Source organism: Symphalangus syndactylus, chromosome 20 (genome assembly GCF_028878055.3).
Source record: "Symphalangus syndactylus isolate Jambi chromosome 20, NHGRI_mSymSyn1-v2.1_pri, whole genome shotgun sequence".
Classification (NCBI taxonomy): Eukaryota; Metazoa; Chordata; class Mammalia; order Primates; family Hylobatidae; genus Symphalangus; species Symphalangus syndactylus.
In genome coordinates this window covers 67,436,169-67,463,628 of record NC_072442.2, presented here as the reverse complement: position 1 = coordinate 67,463,628, position 27,460 = coordinate 67,436,169, and the positions used below count along the sequence as shown (strand labels likewise).

Here is a 27,460-nt window from a genome sequence, read left to right as displayed (position 1 = left end):
GCCCGGCAGAGGCGCTCCTCACTTCCCAGAGGGGGTGGCCGGGCAGAGGCGCTCCTCACTTCCCAGACGGGGTGGCCGCACAGAGGCGCTCCTCACTTCCCAGATGGGGCGGCCGGGCAGAGGCGCTCCTCACTTCCCAGACGGGGCGGCCGGGCAGAGGTGCTCCTCACTTCCCAGATGGGGCGGCCGGGCAGAGGTGCTCCTCACTTCCCAGATGGGGCGGCCGGCAGAGGTGCTCCTCACTTCCTAGACGGGGGGGCGGCCGGGCAGAGGGGCTCCTCACTTACCAGACGGGGTGGCGGCCGGGCAGATGCTGCAATCCCAGCACCCTGGGAGGCCAAGGCAGGCGGCTGGGAGGCGGAGGCTGCAGCGAGCCAAGACCACGTCACCGCACTCCAGCCCGGGCCACACCGAGCCTCCTTCTGCAGTCCCAGCACCTCGGGAGGCCGAGGCGGGCAGAGCAGTGGAGGTCAGGAGCTGGAGACCAGCCTGGCCGACATGGCGAAACGGCGCCTCCAGCCAAAGGAGAAAAACCAGGGAGGGGTGGTGGCGCGCGGCGGCAATCCCAGGCAGCGCGCAGGCCAGGGCAGGAGAATCACGGGAGCCGGAGGCAGGGAGTCTGCAGCGAGCCCAGTTTACTCCAGCCGGGGCCACGGAGGGAGGGAGGGAGGGAGGGAAGGAAGGAAGGACGGAAGGGAGGGAGGAAGGAAAGGAGGGAAGGAGGGAGGGGAAGGAAGCCCTAATGACGTTTTGTAGTAGCATGGCACATAAGAAATTCAGGCCGGGTGTGGTGGCTCACACCTGTAATCCCAGCAATTTGAGAGGTCGAGGCGGGAGGTTCAGGTTCACTTGAGTCTAGAAGTCTGAGACCAGCCTGGGAAACACGGGTGGACCCTGTCTCTAGAGAAAAGTCCAAGAAATTAGCAGGCACGGTGGCGTGTGCCTATAGTCCCACCTAGTCAGGAGGCTGAGGCAGGAGGATTGCTGGAGCCCATGAGTTCCAGGAAGCAGTGAGCCATGATTGCACCACTGCACTCCAGCCTGGGTGACAGAGTGAGACTTTATCTCTTAAAAAAAAATTGAGAGATGTAACATGAGTACAATCCTATTAACTAAATAATAAGGCCCTGAGGTGGGAGTGCGCTGCTCCTCGTCCCTAGCTGCGAAGGAGGTGTCCTGGTCGGAATCAGTGCTGGGTGCACTGCAGGGCCCGGAAGTCCATGCCCACATTGTTCAGTTCGGCGAGAGCCAATCTCACTCCCTCGGCAGAGTGTTCAGCCTGCCAGCAGGTGGCCAGCTGGTCCTCCTGGGATATGGCACGGACCCAGCAGCTCTGTTCGAAATCATAATGGGGGAACCAAGGGCCCCCTACATCCAGGTCCATCGGGAGACGGGGCATGGAGTTCCACTGCAGGAATCTCCAGGAACCCTGAGGTCCTCCCTGAGCCAGGGCCGGGCTGGGCACACCCTGAGTGCCCACAGGGTAGCTGTCTTCCCGGACAGCCCCACCAGGACAGGGTGTGGAAGAATGAGGTGCCCGTGGCGGGAAAGCTGACCAAATGGGCCGCTGGAACCGGGCTGGTGGGCCTGGAGGGGCCTGCCTGTCCCCCTTGCAGAAGGTCTTCCCGCCACGTGAAGCCAGCACAGGCCCGGGTGCCGAGGACCCTTGCTCGGCTTTGGCTGAAAGGAAAGCAGATGTGGTCAGCGTCTCCAGGGAGCCCATGCAGGCCTTTCCGGGCTGGGCCCCACCTGCCTGCGTCTCTGTAGTCCTCGGGGTCTCCGTGTGGCCCCCGTGGCCTGACACTGAGGACAAGCCTGTAGTCTGCTGATCCCAGAGGGAGGGGTATGCGCTCCCTGGCATGGGGAAGCTGTCGTGGCATGGCGGGTGGCTCCTGGGACTGCCCCCAGGGTTGGGACTGGCTGTGGGTTTCCTTCCACACACATTCGTCCCAGGGCTGTTGGGCCTGGGATACGGCCCCCAGTCAGAACTCAGGTGGGAGGGTCCTTGGATGTCACCCAGCCCCTTGCCACCTCACATGGGGACCCGTCTCTGCAGTGGGTTTTTGGGCCCGGACGTGGGTCACCCTCTGCCCTCCTGGGCTGCCCAGTCCATGCCAGGGCTGACTGTTCCCACATCGGGCTGAATTCTTGGCTCTGGCTCTGGGCCCGGAGTCCCGCCTGTGCCCTCTCCCTGAATGCTCTGGGGGTCAGGGACCCCCAATTCCCTTGTCTCCCTGGCTCAAGGCTTGTTGTCCTGGCAACCTTGGAGGAGCGTGCAGGAGTGAGGGGCCTCTGCTGCTCTCTGAGGCTGTGGGTGCTGGCAGGGAGAGGCGGGGTCTCCCACAAATGGGTCTGGCTCCTCTAGTAACTTTGAGGGCCCTGTGAGGGGGAGAGCCAGACACCGTGGAAAGTGGGGGGGGCTCGAGGGAGGGTCTTGCCCACATCCCCCTCCTGCGGGCACAACACGTCCAGTACACAGGCACTGAGTGCCTGCCCTGAGGACCGGTGGGCCTCCTGTACTTTCTTAGAGTCCAGGAGGAAGAGGAGGAAGAAAAGGTGAAGAGGAAGGCCCAGGTAGTAGGGTTGCAGGTCCCGGGCCCTCCCCCACTGTTGACTGCCCCAGAGGGTGACATGGGAGGGGACACGGCACTGGAGCCCACCTGAGGGTGGCAGGTCCGCTTGCTTCCTCCCTCGTTTGTTCACAGAGGCCCTGACGTGCTTGAGCACCGTGTCATCATCCCTGGCCCAGTGACGGCAGAACTGGCTCCGAAAGCACGCCCACAGGCCAGAACTGGATGTCTCCTTGAGGCGCTCTAGGGACAGGGTGGACATCAGGCCAGAAGAGTTCCCTGGGAGGGGGCCAGCCCATACCCCGTGGCCACTTCAGCCTCTCACTGGGTGGTGCTGGATCCTTTTGTGGCCACCCCCGGGGTCCAGATGTGCACAGGAGGCTGTGACTGGGGGGCGATCTGGACAGGGAAGTGCCCGCCACACTCCTGACTTTCATCTGGGTCATGTGGCGGATGGGCTCGCTGTCACAGTGCCCTTCCCGGCCCACCTGGCCAGACCTCCCTCTGAGCCAGAACAGGGGATCGTGAGGACAGTGTGAGGAAGCTGCCTTCGGGCCAGTCGGGGTCTGACCCCGGGGCTCCCCAGGCCCCATTGGGCACACGTAGACTTACTCTTCTGCACCTCGAACGCAATGGTGGTCATGGGCATCTGTGCTTGTTTTCCTTGTAGCAGGTACACGTCCCACAGGCGCAGGGTCAGCCCGAGAGAGATCTGTGGAGACAGCAGGCGTGGGAGAACCTGGCCCTTCCAGGCTGGGACTGGTGGCTCGAGCTGTGCCCATTGGGGTTTCAGTCCCCAGAGTCAGTGGCCTTCCCCATGAGCGTCGCCTGGGCCCTCCAGGACGCTGGGTCAGGCAAGGTCTTGCAGCTCCTCATGGGGGGCACTCATATGAGTGGAGATGTGGCTCCTGGAGAGAGGGGCCTGCCCAGCGCTTGAGGCTTCCCTGAGCCCTCTCGAGTCGGGTCCTGGCGCAGTCTGCCCATGAGGCTGGGCCTGAGCCCCAGCCATTGCCCTGGGATGACCCCTCTTAGGCAGAGGGTTTTGCTTGCGTGTCCTTCGGGGACCCGCCTGAGCCTCCTGTGGGCTGGGGTGAACCAGACTGCCGGACTGAGGAAGCAGGGCACTGCAGGGCAACGAGGGTCCCTGAGCCAGGGTCTCCCTATGCCACCTTACCTTCATTAACATCCGGAGAAGCCAGCCTAACGAGAAACACTGCCCGCATAGACCAGCGTCTATGTCCTGGTCCTGATGGGAGCAACAGAGGTGCTCAGGCCACTGGGCTGCCCTAAAAACCTCCCTCTTCCAGGGCCTCTGAAGAACCTATGCCTAGTGCAGAACACTGGGCAGTGTCCAGGGCTCCCCGCCACACCGTCCCCTTCCCGCACTCTCGGTGGACACACTGCCCTTTGCCCTGCTCTGCGGGAGCTGGGGCCCCATCCCTGTGCCTCTGTCTCCTCCAGGGCAGGAAAGGAAACCAACTCCCAGCCCATGCAGAACCCGGCATCCCAGGTCAGGCCCTGGCTGGGACTCAGCCAGTCACCAGCCCCACGAGGGGCTCCAGCCCCACTGCTCCTCCAGCCCCACGGGATGCAGGGCCTCTGGGGAAGAGCCGAGGGGACCATAAACTCACCAGATGCCACATGGTCTTGGGTTGTGACGTGGGTACCACATGCTCCTGATGGTCTTGGAGCCCCTGGACTGTCCCGCCATTTGGGCTGTGGAATCCTGAGAAGCCCCCAGCCCATCATGAAATCAGAGCCTTCTCCCAAGATGTGGAGCCATCAGCTGCAAGAGCTGGACAGCTTGAGAGGCTCCCAAACCTGAAGACCTCCCACCCTCCCATCTGGTGACCCCACCATGCGGCCTTTACCCTGGGGAGGTGGGGCGGGAACATCCCCTGGAGCCTGGCTGGAGGTTCCCCTGGAGGCCTCCTGGGCCAGGGTGCAAAAAGGGCAAGGCTGACTGTGAGGTCACAATAGGGTGGCCAGAACAGCGTGGGTACTGGGCTTCCTGGTCATCTCCTGGAAGTGGGGTCGGGCCAGGGGACACGGGATGGGGAGATGCTGCCACCTGGGCTTGCTCGGCCCATTCGTGTGCACCAAGGGCAGCGGGAGCCCTGGCAGTTGGAGGGCAGGAGGACTCTCAGGGAGGGGAGAGTCAGCTGCACAGAATCAGAGCCGGAGGGCGTGGCTCCGGGACACAGAGGGTGGCCACGGGGAGGATGAGATGCCCTCTGCTGATGGGGTTGAAAGGTGTCTGACTTGGGCTGTGGGGGGTCGGCTGCGGACTCCTGTGGGACCCTCAGCAGAGACGTCCTAAAGGCTCCCAACGAGCCGGCGACACAAGGAGAGTGCCTTGGCTGAAAGCCGAGATCACCTGGCCACGGTGGCCGTCCCCGGGTCTGGCTGCGTGAGGCCCCAGGGGCAGCTGTTCACCTACCCTGCAGGGAGTGCCTCTCACTGGCCAGCAGCTGCACCAGTGCCCAGAATGCGTCCTCCTCAGGCAGATACAGGAGGAACAAGGGGGCGATGTGGCTCAGGTTCCTGTGGTAGCCCACCTCCTGCAAGAGCCAGAGTCACCATGGAAGGACATCAGCTGGGAGGGCTGAGGTCACCTGGGAGGACTCATGTCATTGGAGAGGGCAGAGGTGACTGGACAGGCTTCCTCTGATGAAGAGGCTTCCTCAGGATGCAAATTCATTTCATGACAAGAGCCAAGTCCATCAGGCACTTCAGCACCTTGTCCAAAATGTCTCCTGAGACCACCATCCTGCGTGTGACGCTGCCAAGCTCCCAGGCTTTGGGGCAGCCCCAGGAGGAGGGCGTCATTTCTTGTTCTGAGAAGTGGTGGTCAGGCCCAGGTGACACCAGGAGTCCAGGCCCCAACTCCTTTGTGTCTCAGCTTGACCCCTTGAGACCACCCCCTTGCTTGGAGGTTTATGCCAGCGGGGAGCTGGAATCCTACCTCCTATAACCTGGTGGGTCACAAATACTAACTTTAAAAGAAGCAATGACACCCCCACCAGACACCCACTCCTGTGAATGTGGAAATACGGCCCGGGAACCTCACTGCCGGGAATACTCACCGGGTTATACTCCGCAGATGCCAGGAGGATGTAGAAGAGTTCCCGCTGCCTAGGAAACAGAGAAAGGGGGCTATGGTTTGGTTTGTGCAGACGCTGTTACTTTCACTTTGTCTACAAATCCTAACGACAAATCCCATTTCAGGTTCAGATGATTCACCAGATAAGCAGTGAGCTCTTCAGGGCCTGAGACTGTTGAAGAAATGTTTCAGTAAAATCCACATCCGTGACATGCAAATAGCCCAGTTGTAGTGAGTTGACCGATCCTTTTCACTCTGAATGATTTTTTTTTTTTTTTTTTTTCAGTTTGCGCACATGCCAGTTCAGTCTCTGGGTGTACAGTTTCTCCACAGTTCCAAATCAACGTGCGGAGTCTCCTGGCCACCGCTCCAGCCCCTCCTGGAGTGACTCCTTCATCCTCCAAGTCTCCAGAGTGGCCCCTATGCACCCAGCCTCTCCCCGATTCGTCAGCCGCTGGCCACCCAGACTGCTTTTCAGTCCCTGTGGTTTGGCCTTTTCCAGAATGGCCTAGGAATGGGAATGCTACTGTGGTAGCTTATTGGGTCTGGCTTCTTTCCCTTAGCAAAATGCATCTAGGATCCACCCACGTTCGTGTGGGCATCACTGGCTCGTTCCCTTTTCTCACTGGGTCTTCTGTTTGAAGGGAGGACCAGCCTTGCTCTCCCCACGACGTGTTGAAGGCCGTCCCCGAAGGCTCGCTGTGTGAGTGACGGTGAATCAAGCAGTGAACCTGGCATGCAGGTTTCATGTGGATGTCAGTTTCCAAATCAGTGGGTTCCATATCTGTGACACCTTGGGGACACGTGGTTCAAGTCCATTGAGCTTTGTGAGCCACTGCCCAACTGGCTGCCAACGTGGCTGTGCCGTGTCATGTTCCCAGCAGACCTGGATGAGAGTTTCCAGGGCCCATAATTCTCCCAGCGTTTGGTGCTGTCAGTGTTGTCTGGGTAGGCTCATGGGCCCTCCATCCTGCCACCCTCCCGTGGGTCCTACCACGGGTCCCCGTGGGTCAGGGAGAGCACCTTTCACCATTGTGCATGATTTTCTTTGCTGTCTTCTGTCTCCTCAGGATCCTCCTGGGCTCCGGCCCCACATGTTCCAGCCTGGCCCAGGGCTTGGAGACAGGGAGGTGCTCGGTTCATGGTGCCGGCTGCTCCCTGGGCCAGGAGAGCTCTTGGCAGCTCTGTCATCCCTCCTGGGTGACCCTGGCTTCTGCTCCGGGGAAGTCCCCATCCCTCTCGTTCACCCCATCTCCACTGGGACCCTGTGGCTCCCGTAGGCTTACCTGGCTCCATATCGATGCCTGAAGAAGACATGGTTCTGGAGAGTCCTGCTAACATCCCGGTCGATCTGGTGGATGTGTTCAGATGACCTCTTGCCCTTCTGCTTCACGAGCTGTAGGGCAGGGCCAAGAGAAGGAAGCAGCCTCAGAACAGATGGAAGACTCCCTGCCCCAAATGGCAGTCGGCCCACAGTCAGCACTTCGGGAAAGAAGGCTTCCTTCTGCAGAAAGCTGCTTTTTGGCTTGTTACTGAAGCCAGGGAGGGTCACCAGAGCCGAGTTTTTCTGTCTGTGGTGACTGTATCACCATCTGTGCCCAGGGTGTTCATCTGACCTTCCCCCTCACCCCACCCCCCAGGGTGGGCTTGGCGTTCCCTCCAGCTGGAGACCTGGACCCCTGACACGGCTTGTCCTGTTTGTTGTGCTCTGGCTGAGCGTACCTTGTATTTGCTGGGGTTTTTTAACTTGATTTCCTGAATGTTCAGGAGGACTGACCACGCCGGGCCCCGGATGTTCGTGGGAATTCCCTCGTATATGCGATCTACGAGCTGTGGGCAGAAAACAGTCTGGTGTCACAGGCCACGGGGTGACCCCAGTGAGGACCAGAGCCCGGGGATTCTGGGAATTGTCGGTTTTGGCCCCATGATTCCTCAGTAGAGGTGAGATCGAGCTGGGACACGGTCTCCCTTCCCAGGACTGAAAGAGTGGATGGACACTCAGAGTTGAAACTCTCATCTGAACCTTTTTCTTCCTTGGGGTCACCAGGACATCCCTAGCCTTGAACTCCAGGTGGTCCGAGCCCTAGATTCAGATTCCCTCCCAGCAAGGTGACGCTTGCACGAATAGGCAGGCAATCTGGCGACCAGGCCTGCAGTCCTCCGGGCGAGGACAGTGTGCCACCCGCCCTCTGAGAGGCTGACGGTGCCAGGCCACAGCCATGGGTGCCTGTCCCCTGTCTCTGCAGAGAGTGCTTCCGGGGGCCTCTCCCTCCACACATTACCTTTTCACTGTTCTTGTACGTCTCCCATTCGCCCAGCATCTCCAGCCACTTGCTGTTTCTCCTTGTCTCCCGCCGAATTCGCTGTCAAATGAAGAATGTTGGAGTTAGTGGAGCTGCCGGGCTTCCCAGAGCTGCCCGTGGATGCTGGGTCTTGGGCTCTGGAGCCCTGGTGGGACCCAGCTGGAAGGAGCCAGGGAAGGGCAGACCCTAAGGGCTGAGAGCCTTTGAGCAAATGAGCACCAGTGGGCTGGCTTTGGGACCCCGGGATGTGCCATCCTCGGGCCACAGACACACCAGTCTTAGGTCCCAGCCTCTCGGTGGGGTCCTGACACAAGCGGGCAGCCACCCTCAAGCCAGGACTGTGGTTCTCACTTTGGAATTGTATCAAACTGCCAAAGTTAAATCAACCTGGGGTCAGGTCTCTGCTGCCCCTCCCAGTGACAGAGTGTTGCCCTCACCCGCCACCGCCCAGGCCGGCTGCTTCCTCTGCCTCACTGACCACCCGCCCAGTCCCTACGTCCCTGGACCAGCCCCTCCATGCATCAGGCTCTTACCTTGGCCTCCCGCGCAGTCAGAGAAGGCAGCTCCATCTCACTGTAAGGCAACCCAGGCAGCGCTGAGGACCTGCACAGGGCCTGGAGCCACCCCAGCCTGGGAGCCGACCCCCAGAAAGGACTGGCTCTGTCCCTACCCAGCTCAGGGCTCAGCCCGGGAGAAGGCACAGGGAAGGGAGGACAAGGGCCTTCCTGTGGGGCTGACTCCCAGGAGGGGCAGGACCTGGGAGAAGGAGTGCGGGGACTGCCTGGCCGGGGTTACCGGGGCCCCTGGCGTGGGGGCTGGTCAGGCTGCACAATGGGGCTGCCCATCCTGGACTCGAGGTGGTGCTTACTGCTGGAGCTGAGAAAGGTCAGCCTTGAGATGGGATGGGGGCCGCCCAAGGTGGGCGACCGGGCCCTGACAGGAATCCCTCAGGGATTGGCCACATCACCCCGCCAGGGTCAAGGGAGGCTGCCCTGAGACCTGCCCGGTGTACTCTGGGTGCACCAGGGGCCCATCCCACTTGACAGCCCCAAGGCTCTTGCAGGCTCTGACCTCCCAGCATCCACCTGCCTCTCCCTGCATCTGAGCCACACACCCTGCATTTCAGAAGTGGCACGGCTCATCAGCTCCCTCCCACCCTACTTCCCCTGGGATCCGCTGTCTCTCCATCCTCTGATCCCTGAGGGATGGGCTCCAGGCTGGGCTCCTCTTACCTGGCCCCAGATCCCTTCCCAGCACCAGACCCAGGGTCTTTAGTCACAAGCCCTGCTGCCTCCCCGGCCTCACCCTGAGATGCCTAGAGCGGGGCCCTGCCCGTCTTCTCCCCCATTCTCTTAGGGCCAAGGCCCCCACTGTCCCCACACCTTTCTCCCTTCCCCATGGGGACAGTGAGGGCTGTAGCTCTAGGGAAATGGGGGAGGACAGGGGCAGGTGGGCTCTGAGAGACCTGCTGGACAACAGCCCCGAGGCTGTGGCCACAACCCTTGGATCTCACTGGGGTTGTCTCCTGGTAGACAGGGCCAGACCCTCAGGCTGCCCCGCTCCTCTTGTGCTGACTTGCCGACAGAACTGCTGAGAGCCCGGGGGCCTGACCTAGCCCAGTCTCCATTCCCACCGGCTCCCTAGATGGGCCTTGCATCTCTGGCCTAACAACAACCTCGGGCTGGACTTGCAGGGGAGCCAGGGGGGAGTTCTGACCCTGGAAAGGAGGTTGACCCGAGCTGGCGAGACATGTCTTGTGTCAGAAAGGCCTTTCTAAAAGCAAACCCATCCCTGAGCTGAGACAGATGCTTTAGGGGTGAGGGGAGCACAGAGGACTCACTGCACAATCCCAAACAGATCCATGTGTTCGAACATTCTGATGAGCACAGGCCCCTTGTCCTCTGGCAGCCCAGCTTGGTGCCCCTGTAACCCAGAGGGAGCCTTGGTGAGGGGTCCAAGGTAAAGGGTGCAAGGGCCTGGGGGTATTGGCCACCCGTCCCTGCCATGTGCTCCTAGGGAACCCAGGACCCTTTGACCAGGGCGCACTGGAAGAGGCCTCCCTCCAAGAAGCAGACCGAACTGTACCTGTTCATATTTCCTGATGACGTCCTCTCACTCCTGCGCCCGCCAACTATCTACATCCTCCACCACGTTCATCCTGTGAGACAAAATTGGCTAAAGGTTACACTGTACCCGACAGCTTCGGAGAACACCTGAACCGCTCCCACCGGGCTCCCAGATGCTGGTTGGTTGTGTAACCTTCATTCCACCATTGCACTCTGGTAAAAAGGGGCCAAACCCCATGGCCCACACCTCCATGGGTCTCTGCAGTCTGAAGCCGCAAGCAGGGGTGAGCATCTTCCCAAGGACTCGAGAAGAGTGGGACCTGGACAGAGAATCCCGTTTTCCCCTTATGCCATGAAACGGGCACATACCTGCCCCAGCAGGTTGAACGGTGTCCACCTGCCAAGGGTGAAGGGCCTGTGATGGGCTATTCCAGGGTTGTGGATGCGAACTGGGGTCAGGCACCAGAGGTCTCTGTACGATCAGCCTCCTGGGATACTCAGGGCCACAGAGATGCCCAGTTTCCTATGGGGAACAAGGTCTCTCCTGACTGCTCCGTTCTACCTCGCTCATCACTTGGGCTACCGTGGCCCTTCGGTCTAACCAGTGAAGCTGCTTTAGGAATAACGCCATTTGAGCGGGAGTGTGTTTGGTTTTGGGGATGAGGGATGAAAATGATCTACTGTCTCCAAAGCAGCCACTGCGCTCATGGAAACCACATCTCTCGGGGAGGGACTGTGGACTCCACCATTCTGAGCTGTCCCTATAGGAGGGGGCTTCATTTTCCTGGGTCAATGATGAAGAACAGTGGGTCCTTGCTCCTGGAGAACATCTAGATGGACCGTCCCTCCTGAGAATACTCAGGGCAAAAGGAAAGCGAGGCCAGACAGAATAAGAAATACTTGGGGAGAAGCCCAGTGCCTAGACCCCTTCGAACACAAGGGAAGATAGTCTCCCCACAGCCAGCCCTCCAGGGCTCCTTCACCTTCCACAACTGCCCAAGGGCAGAAGGCTCCCCATGCCACTCCCAGACAAGGGACCGTGTGTGTCCAGTGGGTCCCACAGTGACCATCAGGACCCAGCTTAGGCCCCAGGTGTGTTCTGAGGACCCTTCCCTCCTCCCCACCCACCGTGGCATTCTGAGGTCATGGCACGCATCACAACGGGGCCCTGCCCGGGTCAGCAGGGCCCAGAGTCAGGGTCCTCCGCTGCCTGGGGCGTCAACATGCCTGCCTGCAATGTGTGCACGTGCGTGCACACGCGTACGTGGGTAAACACGTCTGTGCACGTATGTGTTGCTTCTCTGGCCAGGCCCGGCTGCCCCACTCATGTGTGCACCCAGTTCCTCATCACTGTCACCCCCGAGGCCCAGGGCCAGCATCAGAGCATCCATGGGTACTCCCTAACCTCAGTGTCTCTGCCAGGGCCAGGCTCTGCCCCATCGGGATCGGAAATCTGGGCAGATTTGGGATCTCGAGCAGGGAGGTCACAGGGTTGAGGCCTGAAGTCTAGCACGGCACACAGCAGGGCTGAGAGCAAAACCCAGAGTCATGTCTGGATTTTCAGGCCGGTTACCGCCTCTCTGACCCCAGACGTCTCACCTGTCGAATGGGTACATTCGGGAACAGCACCCACTCTACGAAGCCACCGTGAGGACAAAAGAGAAAATCATCTACACAGGCAGTGTAGAACGGGCTCCCTGTGAGTGCTCAGGGATGACCCTCCTCCTCAGCAGCTGCCCAGAGGCCAACACCGCCCATACCATAGCCACTGTCCCCAAGTCAGCCTGGAGGGAAGAGAGCAGGTCACACTCACCTGATTCTGATCAGCTGGCCTGGGTTACGTATGCCTCTCAGGGAGAAAACCTCAGGGAGAAACCCAGAAAACTGGTGCTCACAAACCCCACTGCCTGTGTGTAACTGCCGGAGAACACAGAAGGCAGGCCGGAGAGCGGATAGATGCTAAGCACCAGTGGCATTCTGAGGTCATGGCACGCATCACAACGGGGCCTTGCCCGGGTCAGCAGGGCCCAGAGTCAGGGTCCTCCGCTGCCTGGGGCATCAACATGCCTGCCTGCAATGTGTGCACGTGTGTGCACACGCGTACGTGGGTAAACACGTCTGTGCACGTGTGTGTTGCTTCTCTGGCCAGGCCCGGCTGCCCCACTCGTGTGCACCCAGTTCCTCATCACTGTCACCGCCGAGGCCCAGGGCCAGCATCAGAGCATCCATGGGTGCTCCCTAACCTCAGCCCTCCCCACCCAGGGTGGTCCTGGGATACACATAGGGGTGGAGGGAAGTGACTGCTGCTGTTGGTTCTCAGAATACAAATGCTAATACCATTATCCAATGGTCTTTTTAGCGTCTCTAATGGTATCGCTTTTTCATTTCTGACATTTTAACTGTGTATTTCTCTCCATGACCCTTGGCTATTCTAGCTAGAGGATCCTGTGGGGAAAGTGCCGGGCACACAGTAGGGGCTCACTCTTCTAGACATGTTATCTAAAACCTGGCTCATCTGTCCTTCCACCCAGGGCCTAGGGCATGCCAAATTCCAGGGGCCAGAAAGAGCTTGGGATAAAATGAACCTTCAAGGGGAGGGCTTTGACCTGGCCTGAGTCTGCCTGTGCCATCCAAACGGAGTCTCAAGTCCTGAGGCAGAACGTCCAGATGCCCCAGTGCAGGGCCCTCCTGATCAACACCTGCTCCCCTGTACTCATTAGCAACCTCACCCACCCGACTCTCAAAGCACACTTGGCTCTCGTAACCAGGAGCTCTGCATCTGTAGATTCAGCAACAGCAGATGGAAAATATTCAGAAAATAAATTGGATGGTTATGTTTCTATTGAACATGTGCAGAGTTTGTTCTTGTCATCATTCCCTAAAGAATACGGTATCACAACTATTTATGTAGCATCTGCATTGTATTACATATCATAAATAATCTAGTAATGGTCTAATGTCTACGGGAGGATGTGCATAGCTTATACGTAAGTACTACGCCATGTTATATCAGAGACTTGAGCACCCATGGATTTTGGCATTCCCGGGGACCCTAGAACTAATCTGACATGGATACCAAGGGATGACTGTATATACTCACTCAGGAAGGCTTCTCATTGGAGGAAGGGCCCGGTTCAGGACAGACAGGGACATCATCCCTGGACTACCGTCCATCCATCCATTCATCCATTGGCACCACCCTCTAGGACTGTCCCAATGACAGCCCTAGCAAGTGGAGACAAGAAAAAAGACTGGCTCAAATGGTACAGCTTTTTGAGGTGTTGGAAGATGTTGCACCAGTATGAGAATAGTGGGTCAGTTTTCTCCAGGATCCAGAAAGCATATCAGGCAGGCTCGGGGAGAGGAAAGGAGCACGGCCTCTCCAGCAGCCACACAGGCCTGCAGTAGGCTGGGGCTGGCGCTGGGGCTGGCCCTGTTTATCACTTGGGCCTCATGGGGGAAAAGAAAGAAGAGGGGGCAGAGGAGGAGCATGGGGGCAGCTGGTTGCCTAAGGAGAAGGCGTCTCGGGGAAGGGGTATTCGTTCGTTTTCACACTGCTATAAAGAAATAACTCGAGACTACGTAATCGATAAAGGAAAGAGGTTTAATTGACTCCCAGTTCAGGGAACTTACAACCATGGCAGAAGGCGAAGGGGAAGCAGGCACCTTCTCCACAAGGCAGCAGGAGGGAGTGAGTGGAGAACCAGGAAGTGCCCCACTTTCAAACCATCAGCTCTCCTGAGAACTCCCTCACCATCCGGGGAGCAGCAGGGGGGAAACTGTCCCCACATCCCATCCCCTCCCACCAGGTTCCTCCCTTGACACAGGAGGATTACAATTCCACATGAGATTTGGGTGGGGACACAGAGCCAAACCCGTGAGGGTCTCAGTGTATCTTGCAGCTCCCCTGGGGCTGAGGCTGAGTACAGATCTGCTGGCCCTGCTTTACAGCACGCGGGGACTCTGCCTGTGTGCCCCCATCTGCTCTTCCTGGGGATGGTGGCTGCTTCCTCAAGAGGAGGGTGGATCTGCTCTTCTGCCCACCCCTCTCCAGGGCCTTTTGGAGCCCTGGCCACGACCTCCCAGGGTAAGGCCAGGACACCGGCTCCTTGCCCTTCTTGCTGCTTGGGTGACAATCCTGGGGTCACCCATAGGCCCCATCGCTGTTGCTGCTTCTAAATGGAGAGTATTTTGGCACGTCTTCCTGGCAGAGTCCGGGGCCTCATCCCTGTTATTTATTCTGTCTCGGTAAAGCCAGGTGAAGACATCTGGGCAAGGAGATAGTGGAGTGGCCCCCAGGAAGGGGGGGTGGAGGGCGCTGGCCTTCGGGCTTGCCTGGACCAGGGTGGGAAGGGGCAAGGTTACCAGGAAGCAGGGCTGTCAGGGCTAAAATCAGGAGGCGGTAATAATGCTGGTGGGGGGACAGGGCTGTGTGGTTGGCTTGGGGTGGGGCATGAGAGCCAAGGTTTGTCAGCACGCAGAGGGGTGGCTGACTCACGGACTAGGGGCTGTGGGACCCAGTGGTTGCCCTTAGCTCTTGGATCCTGGGAGACTTCTGCAGCCTGGATGTGGGGCAGCCGAGGGGTGGAGGTGGGGCAGACAGGGGTAGGGGTGGGAGAGGAGGCCCTGCATGGCAGGGTGCTGGGTAGGAAACCAGCCAGGGGCCAGTTGGCATTGGCGGCTCTCAACCCCATCCCCACCCCCAAGCCCACCCTACCCCCGCCCTGCTGCAGAGACGGGCCTGGGCGGCTGTCCTCTGCTTTGGCCTCAGCAGATCACACGATGGAAGCTGGCAGCCCACTTCCTGTGGGCGCACCACTCGAGCCAGCTGCGACCTGCACTTTCTGCTTCCTGGAGTGTGGGGCGCCCACTCAGGAGAGCACGGCACACCCCACACCCCTCATTTCGAGGATGCTGGGAGGTGGGGACCAAGGTCCTGCAGCCCTGTGCTTGCGCTATGAAAGGTAGCCTGGGAGTCCTGTGTGCGCCCATCCACGTGAGGCCCCAGGAGCCTGAACAGTGGCAGGCAGAGAGATGAGGAGGGAGAGAGAAGAGGAAAAGAAGGAGAGAGAAAGAGAGATGGGGAGAAGGGAGTGAGACAGAGAGAGAGAGGAAGAGAGATAAGGAGAGAGACAGAGGAGGCTCAGAGGAAAAGGAGCCAGAGAGATAGGGAGAGAGACGCAAAAGGCAGAGAGAGAGACGGAGAGACGAGCATGAGTAGGAGGTCGGGTCACTCTCGATCCCAGTTCCCAGTGAAAACCGTAGGTTGCCATCACCTAACCCCGCATGCAATAAAGTCTTCTGCCTCCTGCTTACAGCCCGAGAACCCCTTCTCCGAGGGAATAAAATCTTTGACCGTTGCCCTTTCTCACCGGAGTTTGCTTGTGTCTTCTGATGAACCGTGATGTCTCACCTACTGCCTTCCTGGGCTCAAGGATCCATGAAAAGCCGACGCCTCTTTTGGGGAAGCTCTGCAGTACCTTCATCTCACTAGGCTCCCCAGGAAGCTTGTGAACTTGGCTTGAGCCCTAAGCAGCCGAATATGTGCCGGGCCTCTGCTTCTCTCTTTCAGTAAGAGGGAGAACCAAGAAAGAGACTGAAGCATGGTCTGCAGAGAAGGCACTTGTGCAAACACCAGGAGAATGAGGGGCCTGAGTTGCCTTCATTTCTCCTAAAAACACGCATTTCCTCCCAGGCCACCCTAGTGAGGGCATGAAGCACAGCATGTGTGTGTATGTGTGTGTGTGTGTGTGTGTGTGCAGGTATATACATGTGAATGTATTTATGTATGTGCATCTGTGTGCATGTGTGTGTGCAAGTATATGCATGTGTATGTATGTGCATGTGTGTGTGTGTGCATGTGTGTGTGTGTGTGTGTGTGTGCGTGTGTGTGTGTGTTGCAGGGCTTTACAGTGGACAGGATGTGGGAGGGCAGCTGCAGCTCCAAGCTGCAAGTCTTTCTGATAGAATGGTTAAGATTCCCTGGACCACAGAAAGAGTGTTTTCATTTGCACCTATTTTTATTAGCATTTAAACCTGTATTCTTCATAGCATGTAAAGCTTAAGTTGCTTAACTATTCTTAGAAACGTTTACACCAGCGGTCTCCAAAGTTTTTGGCACCAGAGAGCAGTTTTCTTGAAGACAACTCTTCCACGGACCTGGGTGAAGGGGAAGGGATGATGCAGAGATGGTTCAAGCCCATTACATTTATTGTGTGCTTTATTTCTATTATTATTTCACTGTAATATATAATGAAATAATTACACAACTCACCACAATATAGAATCAGTGGGAGCCCTGAGCTTGTTTTCCTGCAACTACATGGTCCCATCAGGAGGTGATGGGAGACAGTCACAGATCATCAGGCATTAGGTTCTCATGAGGAGCACGCAATCTAGATCCCTGGCATGCGCAGTTCACGGTTGGGTTCTATGAGAATGTAACGGCACCACTCCTCTGACAGGTGGCAGAGCTCATGCGGTAACGCGAGGGATGGGGAGCAGCTGTTTCTACAGATGAAGCTTTGCTCACTGGCCGGCTGCTCACCTCCTGCTGTGTAGCCTGGTTCCTAACAGGTGGGGACCCCTGATTTACCCAGTAAGATAAACACATTTTTATGTCAATTGAAATTATTCACCTCGCACCACCCAAAATTATCGTGCATACCTCACCCACCCAAGGGTCCGGTAGTGCACGTTGGGAGCTGTAGACAGTAAGCCTGGAACTCCACTGAGCATTCCATCCTCCACCATCTGTGGGCTAACAGGCTGCGTTAGCTTCCTAGGGCTGTTTTACGGTACCACAGACTGGGTACCACAGGCCCATGTTTGGAGTGTCCTCCTTGCGGGGCAGAATCCTTCTCCTTGTCCAAGGCCCAGACCAAATGCCATCTGCCCGCTGCACAGGGCCTCCTTGGTGACACATATGCCATCGGATTACAACTGCAGGGGAGGCCAAGACCCGGCTCAACATTTGTTGTTGGCACGGCCTGTTGGCCCCAGAGCCCCGGCCTGTGCCTGTTACAGGGTGCCCTGCCCTGCCTAGTGTCAGAGCCTGTGCAGATCTTCCTTTCCTGTCCATCCTGGGCTCCTTGAGTGCAGAGACCACCCTGTTGACCCTACTGCTCTGCTAGGGTATTTGTATAGCACAGGGCGGGCCCTCAGGAGAGAGGGTCCCACCTGGCCTCTCCCCTCAGCCACGGGTAGATGGACGGGCCGCGTCTTTGAAAGTGGGATAGTCCTGATATATAGAGATGCTCACTTGCGTGACTCATCAAACATTAAGCAAACCTTGTTTTTTTCATTAAAAAACAATTAGTCCTGACTTCGAGCTAATGGCCGGATACAGCTCAGCAGTCAGCAGATGTGGTCCTCAGGCTGAGATAATGAAGATGAGCGCAATCATCTCTCATGCCTGCCTAGAGCTTTACCAGGCTCAGAGCCCATTCACACCCACTGTCCCGACTAATCCCAGAAAAGCCCCGTAAAGCAGGTAGGGCAGGTGTTCTTGGCTGTAATTTTGTGGAGAAAGAAGCAGACCCAGAGGTTCAGCTACCAGCCCGAGTCCATACAGCCGGCATCTAGCACACACGGGTCCACACAGCCGGCATCTAGCACGCGCGGGCCTCTTCCATCCAAGGTCCAGGTTCTGCCCATCTGCTGACCCTCCATTGGCCCTCGTCCCTCTTGTTCCCAGTCCCTGCCCTGGAACACAGCTCTGCAGAGCGGGGCTCCAGCGTTCTGTGCTGACTGGGTGTCTGACCCCTCCCCGGCTCAGACTTCAAGCTCCAGCCACTTCTGGAGGGTGCTGACCCTCTCGCAGACCCCTGCCCTCCACGGGAGCTGGTCTTTTAGACGCATGTGGGCACCCGGTGACACGAACACAGAGATGAAATGCAGAAAGGAGAGTATTTTTCTTTTTTTTTTAAATTTTAATTTTTTGAGATGGAGTCTTGCTCTTGTTGCCCAGGCTGGAGTGCAATGGCGTGATCTCGGCACACTGCAACCTCTGCCTCCTGGGTTCAAGTGATTCTCCTGCCTCAGCCTCCCGAGTAGCTGGGATTACAGGCGTGCACCACCACGCCCGGCTAATTTTGTATTTTTAGTAGAGACGGGGTTTCTCCATGTTGGCCAGGCTGGTCTCAAACTCCTGACCTCAGGCGATCCACCCGCCTCGGCCTCCCAAAGTGCTGGGATCACGGGAGTGAGCCACCAAGCCTGGCTGGGGCTCAAATCTTGAGAGGAACCCAGGTGAGTGAAGAAAAGAATTTTGTCTCCTATGGCCAGTGTCAAGAGCTCAGCTTAAGTCAATGCGCCCCCTAGTGGTAACACTAAGAGAAAACTGCCACCATTAGCGATGGTGGCGGTGTGTAGCATCTGTCATTCCAGACTTGGCCCAGCAGCCTCTGGCTGGCGCGTCCGCAGACGCTTTCCTGAGCTGCCTCTGGCTCCCATCAAACCCGAACTTAGAAAAACACCCTCCCTCCCAGAAGTCATTAAAACTTTTCTACTCACAAGGAGTTTTAATGGGTACATCATTACATAAATGCAAGAACATCCTGTTTCAAATGATGACCCAGAAAACCACACTGATGGCAGTGATGGCCAGCCCTGAGGTCTTGTCCCCGCCACCATGTCGAGAGTTTCAGTAGAATCATTCGGTGAAGGTGCTGTTCAGATAAAGCCGAAAACCACGCCAACAAACGTTTCCTGAGTGCTGCTTTGAGCAAGGTGCAGGCTAGGTTCAGAGAGGGGCGGGCAGGCACGAGAGCCTTATTTATCTCACCCTGGAGCCGCTTAAATCTGCAAAGCAAGACACAAGAAAATCATGACGTTAAATGTCCATACAAGATTTAGAAAGCTCCAGACGAGACTAGTAGAGCTGTCACTGTCCTTCGGCAGGTGTGTAGCCTGTCTGTGCTTCTTTCCTTGTCAGTAAAACGGGGACAAAATTGTACTCACCTCATGAACTCTTAGTGAGGTCTGATGAGATAGTGCATATAAAGTGCTCATGCCAACGCCCAGGACGTTATACGCACTCAACACATATTCACAGCCATTACTGTTGTCATCATTGTGGCCATGAGTACTGTGCCCGTTGCCATAGGAAGCGCACTGGTTGAAGTTCCTGTAGGAGTTTAGAAGTGAGCACTTCTGGAGCTGGGTGTGGTAGCTCATGTCTGTAATCCCAGCATGTTGGGAGACTGAGGTGGGGGGATCACGTGAACTCAGGAGTTTGAGACCAGCCTGGCAAGATGGTGAGACTCTGTTGCTACAAAAATAAAATAAAATAAAAAATAAAAAATCCTGGTGTGGTGGTGCACACCTGTAGCCCCAGCTACTTGGGAGGTTGAGGCAGGAGGATCCTTTGAGTCCAGGAGGTTGAGGCTGCAGTGAGCTATGATTGTGCGTCACTGCACTCCAGCCTGGGTGACAATGCAAGATACCACCTCTTTAAAAACAAATAAAAGGTGAGAAATGAGCTGTTTATGCTGGGGCCTGTGGGATTTGAGCCTCCCTAGGGCTCACCTCGCACCTGAAGATGGATTAAATGGGGTACTGGGATGGAGGAGGTGGGGGAATGGGTGGAGTCAGCACATTTAGTGTGGCTGGGAAGGGCTGTGCCCAAGTGACAGAAGGTGGGTCACGGTGGGAGAGGAGACTGGGTCTGCAGGCTCAGGGTGCGGGGGTGGGGCGTTGCTCAGCAGTGGGGACCCCTGAGAGGCAAGGGGGCCTGATCAGGATGAGCTTCCAGGACTGTTGATCTGGAGGTGAGGGGTTGTGGGAGGTTGGACCAGGGAAAGGAGGCACTTCTGGTCGTTGAGGTGAGAAGAAGGGGCTCCCAGGTAGAGGAGGGATAGACAGAAGCCACAGAAACAGCCCAGGGAGGGCCGAGGAGGAGAGGTTGGAGGTCACAAAGAGCATCGGGTTTGGTGGCCAGAAGGAAGTTGGTGCCTTTCCAGGCAGGGACTGCTGCAGGGAGGGGGAGGGGAGCGAATGTGGAGGGAACAGGAGCCTATCCTGGGTTATGACGGGGGGCGGGGGCTTGTGGGCTTCACCTGCAGATTCAGGGAAGCAGGGATGGAGCTCAGGGGAGAGGGCTGGGTGGACTCTGGATGAAGCAGTCGCTGACTTGAACACATCAGACAGGTTCTTGGGCCGGGCCGGGCGAAGGTCTCCAAGGACAGTGGTAGGGCCGGAGAAGATAAGGCTGCGGATGGGGTCCTTAGACCCCCATGTGTGGGGAATGGCAAGAAGAGGAGAGCAGTCAAGGAGTCCCGGCAGGAGTGGCCAGGGCAGGAGGAGGGCCGGGACTTCCCCTGCAGGCCTCCGAGCAGCACGGTGCCCTGTAGACTGCGGTGATACTGTTAGCACCAAGGGTTCTGTTAACAAAGAGGACAGGACACATTTAGTGATGTGTGCTGGGTTCACTGGAGATGGTGCTGTGTTTTTTGTTTGTTTGTTTGTTTTTTGTTTTGAGACGGAGTCTCGCTCTGTAGCCCAGGCTGGAGTACAATGGTGCGATCTCAGCTCACTGCAACCTCTGCCTCCAGGGTTCAAGTGATTCTCGTGCCTCGGCCTCCAGAGTAGCTGGGACTACAGGCGTGCACCACCACGCCCAGTTAATTTTTTTGTATTTTTAGTAGAGACAGGGTTCCACTATGTTGGCCAGGCTGGTCTTGAACTCCTGACCTCAGACAGTCCGCCCACTTCTGCCTCCCAAAGTGCTAGGATTACAGGCTTGAGCCACCGCGCCCGGCTCCGTGCTGTCTTTCCTGGAGGCAGAAATCACTTCGGAGGCTAAGGCAGTGGTTCTGGAGAAGAAGTGCGACCCTCCCCTTTCCCGGCCGTCGCTCTATCCCACATCGTTAGAAGGAGATGATTCCAGAGTACTAGAGAGTTGAGAGGTCGCCACCGCTGAGTCTTTTACATACGACAGATCCCACTTCTGGGTCTATATGTGCCCAAAAGAATGGGAAGCAGGGACAGGACCAGATGTTTGCACGCCCATGTTCATAGCAGCACTAGTCGCTATGGCCGAAGGTGGAAGCAAGCCAAGTGTTCATCAGCCGGTGAATGGATGAGCAAAATGTGGCCCATCCACCCCGCGCCCCAGTGGAATATTATTCAGCCTTAAAAGGGAAGGAGGGCTGGGCGTGGTGGCTCATGCCTGTAATCCCAACACTTTGGGAGGCTGAGGCAGGTGAATCACAAGGTCAGGAGATCGAGACCCACCTGGCCAACATGGTGAAACCCTGTTTCTACTAAAAATACAAAAATTAGTTGGGCGTGGTGGCATGCACCTGTAATCCCAACTACTCGGGAGGCTGAGGCAGAAGAATTGATTGAACTGGGGAGGCAGAGGTTGCAGTGAGCTGAGATCACGCCATTGCACTGTAGCCTGGGGGACAGAGTGAGACTCCATCTCAAAAATAAAAGAAAAAAAAAAAAGGGAAGGAAATTCTGTCACAGGCTACAACACGGATGAGCCTTGAGGAAATTATGCTAAGTGAAAGAAGCCAGTCACAAAAAGACAAATACTGTCTGATTCCTGCCCAGAGGACTCCCAGAATAGTTAAATTCATAAAGACAGGAAGTTGAATGGTGGTCGTTAGGGGTTTGGGGTCGGGAAGGGGAGTTAGCGTTTAATGGGTGCAGGGTTTCAGTTTGGGGTGATGAAAAAGTTCTGTGCATGGATGATGCTGATGGTTGTACAATAATGTGAATGTGTTCAATGCCAGTGAACAATACAGTTAAAAATGGTTGATATGATGTGGGGCGCGGTGGCTAATGCCTGTAATCCCAGCATTTTGGGAGACCGAGGTGAGTGGATCACGAGGTCAGGAGTTCAAGATCAACCTGGCCAAGATGGTGAAACCGCGTGTCTACTAAAAATACAAAAATCAGCTGGGTGTGGTGGCTCGTGCCTGTAATCCCAGCTACTCGGGAGGCTGAAGCAGGAGAATTGCTTGAACCTGGAGGCAGAGGCTGCAGTGAGCCGAGATTGTACCACTGCACTCCAGCCTGAGTGACAGAATGAGACTCTGTGGTTACAGAGTCTCATTCTGTCACTCTCATTCTGTCAAAGTGCTGTGGTTACAGGCATGAGCCACCGCGCTCAAAGTCTCATTCTGTCAAAGTGCTGTGGTTACAGGCATGAGCCACCGCGCCCGGCTTTTTGCCACAATTTATAAACAAGAATGAATTCTAACGTTCATATTAATTGAAGCTAACATGACACACATAGCATACGCATGTCTAAGGGGCCAGGCACGGTGGCTCATGCCTATAATCCCAGCACTTTGGGAGGCCGAGGCAGGTGGATCACTTGAGGTCAGGAGTTTGAGAACAGGCCTGACCAACATGGTGAAACCCGGCCTCTACTAAAAACACAAAAATTAGCCAGGCATGGTGGCACGTGCCTGTAATCCCAGCTACTTGGGAGGCTGAGGCAGGAGAATCGCTTGAACCTGGGAGGCAGAGGTTGCAGTGAGCCGAGATCGTGCCATTGCACTCCAGCCTGGGAAACAGAGCGAGACTCCATCTCAAAAAAAAAAAAAAAAAAGTGACTAAGTGAGGGGTATGGTGGGGTGTGGCATGGTGGGACGGGCCTGGCTTTTATGCCTAGACCAACACTGCGGACTGGGCAATTATCTAATTATCGGTTGTCTAATTGCCCAGCATCACACATTTCTCACCTGTAAAATGGGTGACAGTCTCTGCCCTCCCACTGCCCAGGGTTGCTTCCCGGCCTGCGAGAGCAGGTTTGGGAAAGCTCTTTGTCAACTGTTGTGCAGAACTGATGGGGTGGCCACACTTCAGTGCCTTGACTCAGGGGTCAGAGCTTTCAAGCGACCCCAGGCAGGGCTATGAGGGCCCCTCTGGCAGTGGCTGCTCATTCCAGGCTGGGCCGGCCCCATAGCTTGTTGGCGTCCCGCGGGCAGCTGCTGTGATGGTTTTTGCAGGGCATTTGGGCCGCAGCCTGGATGCATACCTAGACCTCGCTGTTCTTCTCAGCCAGGGTCTGGGAGAGAATGAAACCTATCGTTCTAGTTATCTGCTGTATGCGACTCTCTCCTGTGCGTTTCTCTCTTGTGGGTCTTCTCTCCTGTGCATTTAGGGTGGTACGAAGGGAAGTGAGAAAATAGGCACTGGTGGCCGGGCGCGGTGGCTCACACCTGGAATCCCAGCGCTTTGGGAGGCCGAGGCAGGTGGATGACGAGGTCAGGAGTTCAAGACCAGCCTGGCCAACATGGCGAAACCCCGACTCTACTAAAAATACAGCAATTAGCTGGGCGCAATGGCAGGTGCCTGCAATTGCAGCTGTTTGGGAGGCTGAGGCAGGAGAATCGCTTAAACCTGGGAGGCGGAGGTTGCAGTGAGCTGAGATCGCGCCATTGCACTCCAGCCTGGGCGACAGAGTGAGACTCCATCTCAGAAAAAAAAAAAAGGAAATAGACACTCATAGTTATCTGTGTTTTGTGGTTCCCTGAGGAACCCCCAGTTGAGAAGAAAGGCTGGGACCTGGCTGACCCAGAAGCCCCCCTCGACGCCAACGCCTACTCCAGGTTTGGGGACCCAGGAACGAGAGGCCTAGGAGAGTTGGGGACTAGTTCAAGGTTGCTCCGACTCTCAAAACAAGTCCCTAATGCCAGGCCAGGACTGCGTGGTGAGCGGCACGACCCTCCATTCCTTCTTTATTTTGAAAACGGAACAGTTACAGGACGCTAGTTTTGACGTCGCTGGCTGTGAATGTGCATTTGTGGAGCCGTTTCCCAGACCTCCGGGCTCAGGAGCCACAGGTTTGGGAGGCCGAGCAGCACCCTCCTTCCCTGAGAGCTGAGGTTGCAGCTCTGGCTGGCTCTGGTAAGTGCTCTGTAGCCCTGGCATGGCTGGAGGGGGGGCAGCGGCTAAGTGGTTTCTGAAAAAGGGCAAAAATGATGGGAAAAGCTTTGGGATCCTCTGGGAATCAGAGCCGCAGCAAAGGCAGCTGCTCGCATCACTGGAAGCGTTTTTTCCTTGAGTGCCGAAGGGCACCCACAGCCCACTCCTGCCAGTGCAGGGCAGCTGCTGCCAGGCCGGGCCTGGGACCCCACGGAGGCGGGGAGACCACTCTTCTCCCACACGAGCCCAGCTCTCCCTTCGAGTAGCAACCGCCTTCGAGCTCACGAGCACCCGTGGGCCTGGGGTGTGCCTGCATCTAGCTGGTGAGTCCCTTTCTTTGTTTGATGGCCAATGCGGACATTAGCTTTTAGGCTGGCATAGTGAGTGGCCAAAAGCTGGGCCCTGCCACTTTCCAGCTGTGCGACTGTGGGCAGGTCCACTCGCCTCTCTCTGCCCCAGTTACCTCATCTGAAAACGGGGGGTAGTAACAGTGGCTGCCTCAAAGGTGGTCGTGAGGCTGAAGCGAACTTGTGGTGCCCTCAGCCTGTCTCCTGGGAAGCACCTGGGAGGTGAGAGCGGAGGCTGTTGTTACCGGGGTTTGTTCTTCTTGCTCCTGCACCAGCCGTCCTCGGGGGAGGAGGCTGCAGCTGCTGCTGAGGTTGCTGGTGTGTGGCCGGAGGTTTTCAGCGCGTCGCCCTCTCTGTGGAGCGGCCGAGCGCAGGGCCGGGAAGCAGGCATGCTGGGTCCTTGTGCTGCTGTCCTCTTTGTTCTTCACCCCTGGGTTGGGAAGCCCGCAGCCTACTGCCTCCCTTTGAGAGAAGGGGCTATTGAGAATAATCTGGCTGGGTCCTGGGCCAGCGTCTCCCAGCTTCCAGAAAGTCCCCAGTGGCGAGCGGGAGGTGCTCCCAGGAACTTGGATGGATGGATGGATGGATGGATGCTTTGGGCAGAGAGGGGAGCAGGGGAGCCACACCCCAGGTTGTCCCACCTGCACTGGGGAGAGAAGGGATCCTTCCCCCAGAGGGTGGGCAGTATCTGTTCTGGCTTTAGAGTTGAGAAAGACTCAGATCATACCAGGTATCTGTGGGCAGAATCGATTTTTTTAGGATTGTCCTTTAGTCCACATTGATGAGTTTGTGAATCTTGTGTAAACCACAATCACCATCTCCATCACACAGCCAACACTCGTTTGCCTAAATCATGGTAGAAGTTCCCCTGATCACTGTAGAATGTTTTGCGGTGACAGGTGCATCACCACGGGCTCAGGTGCAGGGTACACTCCGGGCCTGGCAGTGGAGGGCTGTCCTGACCCTCTTCCCCGGCCCAGCCCAGGGCACATGACCCCTCGGTTCCTGTCCCACCCCGTTCCCTGGAAGAAGCTTGGTTTCCAGTAGGGAATCAGGTGCAGAGTGTGCAGTATAGACTCAGCGTTTGTCGACTGACTGAATGATAGCACAATCCAGGCTGCTTCCTGTTGGCTGGGTTTGGTTGGACTGGGACCGGTCAGAGGAAGAGGCAACGCCGCTGACAACGTTGCTGAAAGGTTCACGGGAGGCTCTGGCTGACAGGTGCTCTGTTGCTGGGCTGCCTAACAAGCAGCCCCTATTCTTATTCTTAGCTTCTTCTTGGAGACCACAGACATCCCCGGGACAGCCAGGCGTGGGTATGGCCTGGGTCTTACTCACACTGCATTTTGGGGTTCCTGAGCTGCTTGTTTGAGCGGGAGGTGCTTCAGGTTCAGGTCTTATGCCTAGCCCTGAGGGTGAGAGGGCCTATTCTGATTGGCCCCCAGGCCCTGCTGTGGAGTCTGGGTCTGAGTTGAACAGCTGAGAACGAGCCCCAGACCTCCAGCATGGTGGTGGAGCATTGCAGATGCCCTGGAGCCAGCCTGTCTGGGGTCAAGTCCGGGTTCCATCTCTGACTGTGTGACCTCAGGGACGTGCCATAACTGCTCTGACTGTGTGACCTCGGGGACGTGCCATAACTGCTCTGACTGTGTGACCTCGGGGACGTGCCATAACTGCTCTGTGCCTCGGTCTCCTCATCGGTGAACTATTTCCCTCTTAGGGATGTTGTGGGAATTCAGTGGGTGAAGGAATGCGAGTCCTGAGAACCGTGTTTGCTTTGTGCACATGCTCAGACGCATCAATGATTCTGATTCTCATTCACTTCTGGTGCCTTTTAAGCGCTGTGAGGCTGTCCCCACTGTGAACGGTCCTTGACGGGGTGTTATCTTCAGAAAGCAAAGACTAGCACCCGGCCCCCCAGGCTTCCAAAGCTACTCATGGCTTCCCAGTGTCCAGGCAACCATGTTGGCTTTCAGTTCCTTGGAGCTAAGGCTGACGGCCACATGGTTCTGACCCGGCCGCCTGTCTTCCTGTCCCACTGACTTCCTCTTCTTCAGCTGCTCTAGGCTTCCCTGTCTGTCTGCAGGCCCTAGCCCAGCTCTGTTCCCTTTCCAGGCTCAGCTCATCCATCACCAACTGCCATTGAGCCCTCTTCAGCACGCTGCCCCCTCCTGCAGTCCCTCTGCCCAGCCAGTACCTGGTTTCTGTCTCAGCGGGGGGCTGACTCCTCTCTGTGCCCCCAGCGCAGGCCTGGACTCCAAGGAGGAGGACTCAGTAGATGGGTATTGAGTGATGAGATGAGGGAATCGGCTTTTTGTGGCCAGGAGCACTCCTGCTGCAGGGGGTCCACCTGATGGGTGAGTCAGAGAAAGACTCAGTCCTGTTGAGAGTGGATCAACAGGCAGGGAGATGGCCAGCAGCCAGCCGTCCGTCCTGTTCACAGCCTGTGGGTGGAGTGGGGAGGCTGCCTCTGTGTTTTCATGGATCTGGGCTTCAGAACATAGCTGGTTTACAGCCATGGCCCAGCTGTGAACTCTGGAGTTTCACTGCCTGAATTTTCACTTGAAAATGCAGGACTTGGGAGTCTCTCTGAGCTATTCTGGCTTGGGAGATTGCCTGATTATATATTTCAAAAAAAAGAAAATGCAGGACTTGAGAAGCCTCTCATTCCTGCTGTGGCTGTTTTCCAGAATCTAGCCGCCGCTGGAACAGTCATCTCCCTAACTTCCTAGGGAAATGGGAATTAGAAGGGTCTGATTGCTCTTATTTCCCCACTCATGACCAGATGACCAGTGCAGCTTCTTTTTTTGAGACACAGTTTCACTCTGTCGCCCAGGCTGGAGTACAGTAGCACAGTCTCAGCTCACTGTAACCTCCACCTCCCGGGTTCAAGCAATTCTCCTGCCTCAGCCTCCTGAGTAGCTGGGATTACAGGCGCCCGATGCCATACCTGGCTAATTTTTGTAATTTTTTAGTAGAGACGTGATTTCACCATGTTGGCCAGGCTGGTCTCGAACTCCTGACCTCAGGTGATCCCCTGCCTTGGCCTCCCAAAGTGCTGGGATTACAGGTGTGAGCCACCACACCCAGCCCAGTACAGCTTCTTCATAAGGAGATGGATCAGGCAAGGTCCCTGCCCAGGAGGAGGTCACAGGTGCGGGAGAGATAAATCAGTGACAGATAGCAA

The 27,460-nt window shown here is 56.8% G+C and overlaps 1 long non-coding RNA gene and 1 pseudogene across 1 annotated transcript; both read right to left on the bottom strand.

Annotated features, from left to right (window-relative positions):
* Window positions 1-319: 319 nt before the first annotated feature.
* On the bottom strand, window positions 320-13,312 carry LOC129469954 (TBC1 domain family member 3G-like; annotated as a pseudogene).
* Window positions 13,313-15,819: 2,507 nt separating this feature from the next.
* LOC134735369 (uncharacterized) lies at window positions 15,820-16,674 on the bottom strand. Its single transcript, XR_010118405.1, has 2 exons — window positions 16,317-16,674; window positions 15,820-16,201 (listed from the first exon to the last, which is right to left on the bottom strand). It is a non-coding gene; the product is annotated as an uncharacterized lncRNA (long non-coding RNA).
* Between the last annotated feature and the right edge of the window lie 10,786 nt (window positions 16,675-27,460).